At 53.6% G+C, this 10,345-nt stretch overlaps 1 long non-coding RNA gene across 2 annotated transcripts in view; it reads left to right on the forward strand.

Annotated features, from left to right (window-relative positions):
- The first annotated feature begins 1,347 nt into the window (after positions 1–1,347).
- Positions 1,348–10,345, forward strand: part of LOC144228480 (uncharacterized) — a 16,504-nt gene continuing 7,506 nt past the window's right edge. Inside the window, exons 1-3 of one of the 2 annotated variants that reach the window (XR_013334212.1) lie at positions 1,348–1,407; positions 2,002–2,030; positions 7,121–7,254. This is a non-coding gene — a long non-coding RNA (uncharacterized LOC144228480). Of the gene's footprint in view, positions 1,408–2,001; positions 2,031–2,200; positions 2,649–7,120; positions 7,255–10,345 lie in introns of those variants that run through there. The other variant, XR_013334211.1, reaches the window with a different exon arrangement.

Raw genomic sequence — 10,345 nt, forward strand, 5'->3', positions numbered from 1 at the left:
CTGACCTCTCTGAGCTTCAAAGATCCCTTCTATCATATGCAGATAACACCACCACCTGTTCCCGGACACGGTGTTGAGACAATAGTAGCTTTTATGACTACTCATCATCTGACAAATATTAAGCACTTCCTAGGTGCCAGTTACTGTTCTAGGTGCCTGATGTTGAGCTATGTACAAAAACAGTGATATCCCTTCTCTCATTACATGTTTTATTTAAAACTGTAGCCTATGGCGATCCAGATGCACCAGCGCCATTTATTGAGAAAACTATCTCTCCGCAATTGAATGGCCTTTGCACTTGTTTCAGAAATCAGTTGACTGTACCTGTGTGTGGCCTTTTCTGGATTTTCTCTTCTGTTCCATTTTTTAATCTGTCTGTCCCTCTAGCAGTAACACACTGTCCTAATTTTTGTATAGTCTTTTTTTAAAAATATATTTTGAGAGAGCTTATGTGCCCATGAGTGAGTGGGGGAGGGGCAGAGAAAAGGAGAGAGAGGGAGAGAGAGAGGGAGAGAAAGAGAGGGAGAGAATCCCAAGCAGGCTCCATACCAGCCGTGCTGAGCCTGACAAGTGGCTCAGACTCACGAACTGTGAGATCATGACCTGAGCCAAAACCAAGAGTTGGACTCAGCTTAACCAGCTGAGCCACCCAGGTGCCTCTTATATACTAAGTCTTAAAAGTGGGTAGTATGGCTCTTCCTGCTTTGTTCTTTTTCAAAATGTTCGAATTCCAGTTTCTTGGCTTTCCATATACATTTTAGAGTCAGCTTGCTTTTATCTACAAAGAAAATCTTGCTGGGATTTTGATAGGAATTATGCTAAACTTGTATATCAATTTGGGGAGAACGGACATCTTTACTATACTGAATTTTCCAATCCATGAACACGGTATATCTCTTCATTTACTTAGATCTCCTTTGATTTCTTTCATCAGAGAAACCATTTGTGGTTTGCAGCATAGAGTCCTTCTAATATTTTGCTGGATTTATGCCCCTGCATTTCGTTTTTCTGAGCAATTGTAAATGGTATTTAATTTCCATTTTCACTTGTTCAGTGCTAGTGTTTAGAAATGCAATTGATTTTTGTGTGTTACTCTTGTAACCTGTGACTTGGCCGAACTTATTAGTTCTTGGAGTTCTTATTACTTATTAGTTCTTGGAGTGTGAGTGTGTGTGTGTGTGTGTGTGTGCGCGCGCACGCGTGTGGACTCCTTGGAATTTTCCACATAGATAATCATGTCATCTGCAAACAGGGGGAGTTTCATGTCTTCCTTTCTAATCTACATGCTGGAACTGACTATTATTACATCACAAGTGTTACACTCAGATGTCTGAAGGGGCTGGGGTGGTAGGACTATGGTAACTGGGGATCCATGCCAGTCAATGGGGGCTGCTACTATCCAGCTATGTGAGTCCGAATCTCTCGACTGTTAAAAGAGATTGTCGATGTTAGATTTTCTGCTATTTAAATGTTGGGAAGTTATTCAAATATTGAAACAGCTATCAGGCCAAACAAAACCCAGCTGTGGGCTGGAATGAGTCTGTACCAGTTTGCATCCTGCCACAACATAGGTGTTCCGTAAACAGAAGCACCTGTTTCCGCCGCCTGCAGTCTCAGGTGGGCGGGGCTTCAAGGCCTTGTCAGGCTGTCTGTGCTGTCTGTCCATCTGCCTGGGATTTCCAGGATGGACTAGACGGCCTAAGGGGAAGCTGTGTCTGAAGGTCATCTGAAGGTCATCTTTGGGATTCCTGCGGCTTGGAACCACCAAGCTGCTGCTTTGCAGTCTCTCTGGCAGCAATCCGAACTCGGGAAAACCACAGAAAGTGGCTGGGTTGTCAGGTTGCAAAAATGGGCGATGTGGTAGGAGGGAAGGACTGAGCACCAAGTATCTGTAACACGTTGAATGTAACGCTAGGTTGGTCTCTCTCTCCCTCCCGCCCTCCCTCTGGCCCTCCTTCCGTCCATCCTGCCTTCCTTCCGTGCAACACGTATTTACGGCAGGCCCTGGAGGGGACGAAGTTTCAGAGCGGGTAAGTGACTTGCCCGGGGTCCCAGATGGGACGTCAAAGCCGGTGCTCTTTGCATGACGTTCACCGTGCTGTCTCACAAAGGGCAGAGCGGACACTTCGGTGTGTTGTGACAGTTTGGTTCCCAGCGCTCTGGCTGGGGGTGACGGGGGTGCGGGAATGCAGCGGGAGCAGGGTTCAGGGGGCTGCTGGGTCCCTGAGTCAGGCCGACCAGCAGCCTGGTTGTCTATAACATGGCCTGCGGCACCCGCAGGAGGAGAGCCCGGGACCGCGTCCCTTCTGTAACCTCCCTATGAGGAGACAAGGAGGGACCAGGCAGTGCCCTCGGGTCTTAACCACATTCCCACTCCTGGAGCGACTGGCGGCAAAGGAGGCCTAGGTACAGGGCTCGGGAGGCTTTGTACCAGGATGTGGACGGGAGACGTAACTCCGAAACCCACCGGCAGGGCTGCGTAGAGCTGTGGGGCCACGCTGCACCTCGGGTCGATTTGTCTCCGAAGGGGAAGGCTGGATCCCACAGATAGCTGGTGGCACTTGGGACCTGCCATTGAGACTCTCCGGGGACAGGCGCCCTCCTCAGGCCCCTACTGTGCCTTCGGATTTCAACCAGCTTCCTCATGGGTAACTAAGCAAACAGTAGGAACTTAAGGGAGGAGCATGGCTTGAGGGAAAGTCTATTAATCAGGACTCTCTGAATTACAAGTGACAGAAACTCCGATTTTAACTTATTAAGGGGGAAAAGAAAGGTATTCATTGCTTTGCATTGGCTCCAGGGGATCGAGTGTGTCTCCAGGCACAGCTGAATGTGGAGGGTTGAACAGGGGCCCTTGGGTGGCCCAGTGGGTTGAGCGCCGACTTCCGGTCAGTCATGATCTCATGGTCTAGGAGCTCAGCTCTGCGTCCGGCTCAGAGCCTGCCTCGGATTCTGTGTGTGTGTGCATCTCTCTCTGTGCCCCTCCTTGCTTGCCCTGTTTCTTTCTCTAAAATAAATGAAAACATTTAAAAAATTAAAGAAGCTCAAATAGTGTCCTCGGAATATGTTTCCGCCTGTCACGTGCACTTCCCTGCCAGCGGGCTTCTTCCTCAGGCCCCCTTAGGGCTTTAGGGTGACAACAGCCCTCGTTCCCATGGTCCTAAGAAGCCATCTTCCGCCCACAGGTTCCAACAAAGGCCCCGGAAGTCGAGTTCTATTGGCCTGGCTTTGTTCATGTGCCTGCCCCTGAACCAATCACTGACCAGAAGAGGTATTGGAGCGAGATGATTGGCTAGGCAGGGTCACATGCTCCCTTGTTGGGTTTGGTGCGAGGGGTGGGGCCAGCCCCCGTTGGACCACGTGAACCGAGAGGGAGATGGGGTGTTTCCGCAAAGGGAAACAGGGTTGTCGCTCCTTGAAGAAAACGCCTGCTGGACGGAGCCTCTTCCCTCCTCGACTTGATGGAAAAGTCGTCAGTCTGGCCTCACAAGGGACCGAGAAGTTAAAAATGTTCAGTGATCTAGGTCTCTTTGCTCCATATGTCCTGTTTTATTTTTCATGCTCTCTGCAGACAGGCTTTCTCTGCCTCTCTGCACGCATCACTGGCTTGCAGATTCCTGGCTCATGTCTCCATCAACGGGATTGAGCCCCCAGTAACAGGTGCGGAGTCCTGATCCCGGAGAAATGAGCAGAATGTCTGCTGGGGGCTGTCTAGCATCTTCTGGTAGCGGCTCCTTGATTCTATTGGGGAATGCCTACCTACCCCTCGCCCCTGAGTATGTCCAGCTGGGGCAGGAATCTCCCCCTCCCCGTGCCCCAGCTCCCTGAATGAGCCTGTGACCCAGGCAGGGTCAACCACCACCACCTGGGCCCTGGCCACTGTGATTTTGTTTTCCAGGCTGGTCATGTGAGTTTGGCGAGGTCCTCACCTTGGAGCTTTTGCTAGGACTTTTGGGGGAGAGAGAGACACTGTCTTGGCACTCAGTTGCAGTGGCTGTAGGTAGCCTAGCGGTGCTAGAGGTCACCCATGACACTGAAGAATAGAGCCAACCGAGGGGGAAACAGAGTCAAGACAGAGTCTCAGTAAATTTTTGTTTTGGGGCCGCGGATCCAGTTAAGTCTCAGTCTCCCCTCCCCTAGGAATTTAGTTCCCATGAGCCCATACATTCCCGTTTTGCTTAAGCCGGCTTGAGTAGGTCTGTCTTTTGCAACCGGGACTCAGTATGAGTGCACAGAGAAGGTGAGAGTGACCCGCTTTCATTGGCCTGCGGCTGTGCCTATCAGGGTCACGTGGTCCAACGTGGCTATGGCCAGAGGGACAGTTTCCGGGGAGAGGTTTGTGGGCTGGCCCAGGCCTGCTGGCTTTGGGGATCACGAGTAATGGGGCAGAGCGGTGTTGAGAAAGTCAGAGAATGGCCAGGGGGGCGCCAGAAAGAAGCCTGGGGGCTCCTCAGAGAGAACCTCCCTGCTGGGTGGTTCAGGCCAGGGTCCGGAGAGGCGGGGGCCCTGGGTGAAAGCTGTCAAGGCCCCCTCTAAGCATGTGTGGTACTCGCCCGGGGTTGGCCAGGCTCATTCTAGCTCTGTCCGCTGTGGTCAGGCCTGGCTCAGGGCCTACATCAGAGATGTGCCGGCAGCCTGATGACCTGAGGCAGAGGGTGGGATGTCACACCCTGCAGGTGCAGCAAGGAGCTCAGGGACCACAGTGCGCGTGAGAGCCCCAGAGTTTTCTCTGCCAGAGCGCCATGTTGGTGGACCCCAGTCTGCTTGCCGGGACGGTGACAGGACAGGGTCGAGACCACCCCCAGAACTCCCCCATCACTGGCAAAGCAGTGCCGTTAACAGCCCCTTCGTTCTGTCCCTTTCTCCTTCTGTCTGCGTGTCTGTATGGACACTCAGGAAAAGACATGTTCACGCAGATGAAATTGATCGCATTTGCCAAATGGGCTTGAAACGCTCCGCAGGCTGTTTCTCTGTCAGCACAACAGACAAGAGTCTTGGAAGATGGATGCTGTCGCCCGGTCGCATGGTCCTCTCTAGCTGTGGGCCAACTGTGATTTTTTTTTGGAAAGGTGGGGGAAGGTGGAGAGCAGGGTGTGAGGGTGACATACATGGCCATCCTGGAAGAGACCATTGCCCCCTGGGTGCATACTGCCTGGGAGTCACTGCTTCCCAGTTCTGTTGACAGCATACCACGTGCCAGTGTGTGGCATCCCTTATCTTGAATCTTCACATCTGCCTAAGGAAAGTGTTAGCGTCTCCATTTCACAGATGGAGAGACTGAGGTGCACGGACTGGAAGTGATTTGCCTAAACTCACCCAGCTGAAAGCCCAGTTTCCCCCTCTGGGGTTGTGTGGACTAGGGTCCCCAGAGGTGAATCCTCTGGCCCTGAATTGTGCCTCAGTTTTGGGGAGGCAAAAGAGTGTGGGGAAGGTGCCTTTTGGGTTCCAGCCCCTATTCTGATAGTTCCTGGATTACCTCGGGATAAACTACATCACCACTCTGACCCTTGGTTTCCTCATCTGTAAAATGGAGAAAAGCCAATGTCTTTTCCTCTTAGAATTGTGAGATTTAAGGCAGATAATGTATGGAAAGCACATATCATAGAGTCATTTAGCTTTTTGGAAACTATTCCCACCCCACCCCTCAATGTCAGGCTTGCTCAGAGACTTGTTTCAGCCAATTGAACGTGAGCAGCATGGGAGTCCTGAGCCCCAGCCCTGAGGGACACCGTGTATTCTGCTTGCCACTCGGGGACCTTCTGCCTCATGGAGTGGGGAAGGCTTTCCCCACAGAGTCACTGCCCCTGGAGTTTGCCTCAATATGAGACACAGAGAATAGACCTTCTGTGGTCAACTTGCAGCCCTGTAAGTGAGAGAGGTGACTGTGTTACCTTGGGTGAGGCTTGTTACACAGCATCTTCCTGGCAGCCGCTAACTGATACATGGGGACACGATGAGATTAGTGGATGAGTGGTCTTGTCGGCTCAGCATCTTTTAGGGGGATGGCCTGTCTCCCATTCTTGATTCATGTGGACACTGCAATAGCCTTTTCTTTTTTCAGTTTATTTATTTGTGTTTGAGAGAGAGAAAATGCAAATGGAGGAGGGGCAGAGGGTGAGAGGGAGAGAGAGAGAATCCCAAGGAGGCTCCACACTGTCCGGGCAGGGCCCGATGCAGGGCGTGAACCCACTGACTGTGAGATCATGACCTGAGCTGAAGGCGGGCACTCAACTGACTGAGCCACCCCGGTGTCCCTGTACCTTGGCAACTCTTAAGCTCTCCCTGCCTTCCTTGCCTGGGTATCCTCCAGGACGGGGAGCCTAGTGGGTTCACTGTCGGGTGGTGACGGGCAGTGTAGGGATTCAGTGTTGGGTAATGGTATCCCGCTGCAGCCGTTTGCACAGGATAATGAGCCCCGGGCCCAGAGAGGCTACCCTGGCATACCCTGGGAATCTTTGGGGGGCCATCATCTCACCCAGGAGGGGAGTCCTGGACACGGCCCAGGAATTCCAAGATTCATTTTCTGACTCACCTTGGGCCAGGCATGATCTCTTTGGGGATCAGTTTCTTCTGTAAAATGGGTATGAGGAGAGGTGAGCTACACTAGATTGTTGTGAGATGGTTTTTGGAGCTATAAACCCCTAAGGGAATCTGATATAAGTTGTGGATTGTTGCCCCAGGCATAGACATATGTGTACCTCTGCAGGTCACTGGAATTTTATATATAAATTGGAGGGGGTCGCATATAACTCAGGGAGCTTTTTATGGACTGTGGGTTAAGAATTTCTGGACTTCATGAAGAGCAGCATTGTGACTCTAAGCACGGTATCTGGAGCCAACCCGTCTGGGATTGAATCTCTCTCCAGCACTTGCTAGCTGGGTGACCTTGGACAAGTTACTTAACATCTCTGTGCCTCTGTTTCCTCATCTGTAAAAGGGCAGTAATAAGAATACTTCCCTCTCCGCAGGGTTGGTGAGAGGTTTTATATATGTGGCACGTAGCAGAGCGCCTAGTATCTAGTGAGTGCTCACGAATCACACAGATGGGGCAATCTAGCACCCAGGAGCTTCTCATTTTGCCTCTGGCTGACACCCTTTTGGATTCTCTCTCTGTATCCAGCCCCACAGGAATCTGTTTGTCTCCACCTGCCCCGGTTCTAGGATGCAGGGTTACATGAACAAATAATTTATGGCTTGTTGACGCTGCCTCCAGGCAGGCCCCCCTGCTGCTCCAGAGAGGATGTGAGAGACCAGGTGAGCTGGCCCCCTGCCTCCTTCCCTCACCTTCTCCTCCTGTTTCTGCCCTTCTTGCTCTTGCCTATCTGCCGAGGTCTCTGTCTGTATGTCTCCCTCCCTCTGTGTCTCCCCACCCCCGCTGATAATGATCCTGGCTGACAGGTGGGGGCCCCCTGACTTGCCCAGCCTGTGCTATGCACTCTGTATCATTTATTCGTCAGTTTATTTATTTACTTAGAAAGAGAGAGAGAGAGAGAGAGAGAGAGAGCGCGAGTGAGCAGGGGAGGGGCAGAGAGAGAGAGGGAGAGAGAGAATCTCAAGCAGGCTCCAAGTTATCAGTGCAGAGCCTGGTGCAGGGCTCAAACTCACGAACCACGAGCTCATGACCTGAGCCAAAATCTAGAGTCGTACGCTTCACGGACAGAGCCACCCAGGTGCCCCTCATTTATTCTTTAAATCTGTGCAACAGCCTTATGAAGTAGGTACTGCTTTTTATTCATTCAGTAAATCTTTATTAGGCCCCGGCTGTGATTCCAGACTGTCGCAGGCGCTGCTGGCCCAGTGGCGAGCGTAACCAGCAAAATGCAGAGCCTGTAGGCACCGGTATTCCAGCCCCCAGACGAGGAAACAGAGGCTCAGGGAAGTTAAGCGGTGTGTCATTAGTAAGAAGCCATGTCAGGCCATGGGTGCCCATGTCTCTAAAACCAGATTCTGGGTAGGATCCCAGCCACCCTGTCAGATGGCCTCTTGCGGAGCTCACAGCCGGGTTGGGGATGGAGATGGTCAGACATGCCAAGCACAGTAGGGTAGATGCTAGAAGACAGGTGTGCTGGACGGAAGAACAGCCCTCCAGAAGGACATCCATATTCCGTCTGTGGGACCTGCCAACGTGGCACTTGACGTGGTGATGAAGCCGAGGGCCTCGAGAGACAGGGAGATCGTCCTGAGCATCCGGATGAGCCCAGTGCAATCATGGAGTCCTTACCGGGGGAGGCAGGTGGGTGGGAGGCAGAGTTAAGAGCGACGTGGTGGCGGAACCCTGGGTCCCAGAGAGAAAGGTACTGGAAGCCGCTCCACGGCCAGGAGCCAGTGAGAGCAGGTGGGCTCTAGAAATTACGAAGGGAGGGCCTGGAGGGCCAGACTCTCCACTCGGACAGCACGAGCCCGCTGGTGCCATGGCCCTAGGCTGATGAGACCTGTGTTAGCCTCTGAGCCTCCGAAATGAAGGTGATGCATCTGCACTGTGTAAGCCACCAAGCTTGTGGAGAACTGCCACAGCAGCAGTAGGACACTGCGTCCCTGGCCAGGCCGGCGGGCCGGCGTTTCACCAGAAGCAGCAGGAGGAAGCCAAGGGGCACCTTCTAACATTGGCTTGGCACCAAGTTCATGGGCACATTCCCCAAGGCTGCTGCCTAGCGTTCCGTCAGGAGGTAACGGGAACCCCCTTCTGATCGTGTGCTGGTGTCTGAATCCTCGCCGTGGGCTCACCGTCTGGGCCTCCACCACAGCCTGTCTGGGGGGAACACCCCCGCTGAACGCCCGCTCGGCACCCACCTTCTGCCTTCTCCCAAAGCCCATCCCTGTTTCCACATAGCTGTGGCCATGTCCCCAAGTCTGCGCCTGGTATCAACGGCTGCGTAACAAAGCCTCCCCTCCCCAAGACAGGGGGCTTAAAACAACACACGTTGTCTTGTTTGTGGGCGGGGAATGGGGGTGCAGCCGAGCCGGGCCCTCCCGAGGCCAGCCCCCAGGGGTCCGTCTGAGGTCACGCTGGTGGCTGGCAGCTGGAGGGCTCTGTGCCTCGCCTGGCAGGCCTCTGCTCGGCTGGCCCGGGGCTGTCCTCTGCGCTGGAGCCAGAGCTCCGGACGTGGAAACCGTCTGGGCCTTGGCACCTGGATCTCAGAGTGACATCCTGGCACTTGTGCCGTGTCCTGTTTGGTAGAAGCTGTCCCCGGGCCCAGCCCACACTTGTTCTCACATGACGCGGTGGGGGCCACTGGGAGTCACCTCACGTGCTTCTGTCACCGCAGGCACACCCCTGATGGGCGGCTGAGTGCTGCGTCTGTCTGCCCTGTGTTGCAGATGGGGAAACCGAGGCGAGGCACAGAAAGGCTAAGTACCATGCCTGAGGGCGCTCAGCTCCTCACAAGTGGCGGAACCAGCTGGGGGCCCGGCTGTCTAGCTCCTGAGCCCCACTCCTAACCCTGAGCCTCTCCCTACCCTGCCCGGTCAGGGGCTCCCCCGCGGCCGGCCTGGTTTGCTTTCCATCCGTTTCCTCCCTTCCCCTTCTTCTTCCATGTCCTCCTCTTTTTTTTTTTTTTTAAGTTTATTTATTTATTTTGAGAGAGAAAGAGAGAGAGTGAGCCACGCACAAGTGGGGCGGGGCCGGAGAAAGAGAGTAAGAGAGAGAAAATCTACAGCCCGCTCCACACCGCCAGCACAGAGCCTAAGGGCGGGGGCGGGGGGGGGCTCGAACTCATCAACTGCGGGATCGTGACTCCAGCTGAGCGGGACGCTGAACCGCCTGAGCCGCCCGGGCTGAGCTGCCCTCCACCTCCTCCCCCTGAATGTTCTGCCCACTTTCCACGGGTCTTCCTGACTCTGTCCGCCACCCTGGCCCCCCTGTGCTCCGGGTCACGGTCCTCGGCTTCCTTCACCCCTCCCTCCATCTCCGTCCGTCCTGACCTTATCATCTCATCCGTTCCTTGTCCCCATGTCCGCCTGTGTCTCTGCGTCTGTCCGTGTGTCTGGTGTGTCCATGGCTCTCTCTGTCCCTGCGTCAGCCTTGGGCTTTGTCCATACTTCTGTCCCCTTGTTCCTACTTCTGTCTGTCTGTCTGTCATGTGTCCCTGTCTCCCTGTTTCTTTTTGAACCTACTGCTTCCTTTTTCCCTCTGCCCCCACCCCTCTCTGTCTGTCCCTGTGTCTGTCTGTCCCTGTCTGCATTCTTTTGGATCCTGTCCATCTCCCTCCTCAGGTCACAATAAGCCGCTTCTGGGTGTATCTGGTCTGGGAGGCAGCTTTGATTATTTACGGTGCTATCACTTATTAATCATTCTGTTTATAATAACATAAAAACAACAGGCTCTGAGCCCCTACCCAGCGGCGGA

This window comes from Crocuta crocuta, unplaced genomic scaffold (genome assembly GCF_008692635.1).
Source record: "Crocuta crocuta isolate KB4526 unplaced genomic scaffold, BGI_CrCroc_1.0 scaffold73, whole genome shotgun sequence".
Taxonomy (NCBI): Eukaryota; Metazoa; Chordata; class Mammalia; order Carnivora; family Hyaenidae; genus Crocuta; species Crocuta crocuta.